Consider the following 2825-nt stretch of genomic DNA (forward strand, 5'->3'; position numbering starts at 1 on the left):
TACTCACCAGCATAATTAATAAAATGATTTATTACCTAGAAACTATGTCTCTTGAACTTTTTATACATCACAGATTTAAAATTCAGGTGTTGAGTTTGTGTTATTGGTGCCCATGTTATTGGAGTCTGTATAGTAAATAAAGTGCGTAACTTTGAGGCCAGCTGAAAGTATGAATATTTTTAAATAAAAAGCTTATAGTTTAATTGCTCTTTAACTTATTTAAAAATTTATTTTTCATATTAATTTCTTTAATATTGAGCTCTGAGTTGTCTCCTCCTAATCCCTCCTCATCCATTGTGAAGGCAAAAAATATGAAATATGACATCAATGGTAAACGTGAGATCATGCAAAGCATGTTAACATTAACAATGTTGCAAAAGAAAGAAAGAAAAACAAGAGAAATAAAAGAAGTGAAAAAAATTATGGTTCAGTCTCATTCAGACTCCATTCATTCTTTCTCTGGAAGTGGATGAATTTTTCATCATAAGTCCTTCAGAATTCTTGTAGATCATTGTATTGATCAGAATAATTAAGTCATCCATAGTTGGTCATTGTCCAATATAGCTGTTATTATGTACATACTGTTCTCCTGGTTCTGCTCAATTCATTTTGCATAAGTTCAAATAAGTTTTCTCAGGGTTTTTCTGAGGGCATCCTGGCTGTTATTTCTTATAGTACAATAGTATTCCATTACAATAATAAACCACAACTTGTTCAACTATTCCCTAATTTGTTGGGTATCAGCTTGATTTCTAATTCTTTGCCACCACAAAAAGAGCAGTTACAAATATTTTTGGTACATATAGTTCATTTCCTTTTTTCTTTTTTTTTTTTTGAGATAGAGACCTAGTAGTGGTATTGCTTGGTCAAAGGATATGTATGGTTTTATAACCCTTTGAGTATAGTTCCAAATTGTTTTCCAGAATGATTCAATCAGTTTACAACTGCACCAACAGTGTATTGGTGTCCCAATTTTTCTACATCCCATCCAACATTTATTTTCTTTTTCTGTCATGTTAGTCAATCTGATAGGTGTACTTCAGAGTTGTTTTAATTTGCATTTCTCTAATTGATAGTAATTTAGAACATTTTTTCATGTAAATATGCCCTTTCCTACTTCATTCGCAGCCCTACTCCACTTCTGGAACCATGATGTATGACTAAATCAACTCAAACACTCCAAATATTAGCTTGGCACATAGTAGCTACTTAATAAACTCTATGTGGTAGGTTCAAAACAAAAAAACACAAAATTACTGGAATAATTTACAGGTAACAATAGCTAAGAAGAGAGGTAATAATAAAACTCATACAGAGTGTAGTCAATAAAGAAAGCAAATATCTAGAGATCTTAACGAGCCATATTTTATTTCACTGGTATCACTGAGTCTTGGAGGGATATGGCTTAAAACTAGATTATGCCTATGAAAGGGTATACATTAATCAAAAAAATACAGAATCAGGAAAGTATGACAACAATAATTCATGAGAAAAATTCAGGTGTGTCTATGGAAGGGGATTCATGAATCATAGGTTTAGCATGAGTCGCAACACTGTGCTATGGCAGCCCCTCCTCACCCCCCCCCCAAAAAAAAAAAACAATAACAACACGTTCTTAGGCTGAATTCATAGATTGGCCATGTCCAGAACAAAGAAGGGTGACAATCCCTCTGTAATCTGCTCTGGTCAAAGCAAATCTGAAGTGTTATATTGAGATCTTAGAGCTACATTTTAAGGACACTGACAATCTGGGGCATTTCCTGAGGAAGGTAACTAGGATGGTGAGAGATGTCATATAAGGAAAGATCTAAGAGACAATATATTATAGTAGAAGACTAATCTTGGTACTAGGAAGGCCTGGGTTCAAATCTTGACTCAAGATATTTACTAGCTCTCTGACCTTCAGCAAGCCCTTTAACCTTTCTCAGCCTCAGTTTCCTCATCTATAAAAGGGGATTAAAATAGCTGGAGTAATTACCTCACAAAGTTATTGGGAAGAACAAAGTACCTTGCAAACCATAACATGTTAGAGGAATGTTAACACTTGTTAATTTCATAGAAAGAACTGGGGATTTTTAACTCTCAGAAGAGAAGATATGAGATGATATGATCCTTTTCTTCAAACATCTGAGGGGTTGTTAAGTAGAAAAGAAATTAGATTTGTTCTGTTTGGCCCTAAATACTGGGGAGTATGGTACACAATTTACCAGGATGCAGACTTAAGCCCTTTGTGAACCAAGAGAATATCAGGCAGGAGGTTGGTCTATGTCATATTAGAGGACCTTTCCTGCTCTGGGATTCAAAGGATAAGAAATCAGTCTAATTGTAAGACAATCTTGAAACCTCAAGTGTGTAATATAAGGGTCATACAAAAGCTACAAAGCTTCTGAGACTTAGAATCACTGCTCTGGTACTATAGTATGTAGTTTAAACCCAGGCCACATCCTGTCTGTCATTCTGTAATTAATCTTGGAGCTTTCAGTTGCAGCGCCTTCATAAAAGGATGAGATAGCTAGGAGAAAGAGGAGAAAAAAATGGAGACTATTTCAAAAATTTTATTTGTTTGATTTTAAATTTATGGAATAAAACAAGCATTCCCATAACAGTATAATAAAAATATTATTGTACATGAAACTAAAAATCTGTTATGTGCAATTTGATATTCATTTTAAATATATAATAAAGTTATCTTGTAAATTTCTTTTCTTGCCTTTTTTCCCACCCTAGAGATGACTAGCATTAGACACAAATATGTACAGATATATTTTATTTATTGGCTCTTTGTCTGGATGCAGATAGCATCTTCCTTCATGTGACCTTTATAG

The sequence above is a fragment of the Petaurus breviceps genome, unplaced genomic scaffold, assembly GCF_028583685.1.
Source record: "Petaurus breviceps papuanus isolate PSGF00001 unplaced genomic scaffold, PetGlider_PUasm1.0 90444, whole genome shotgun sequence".
Classification (NCBI taxonomy): Eukaryota; Metazoa; Chordata; class Mammalia; order Diprotodontia; family Petauridae; genus Petaurus; species Petaurus breviceps.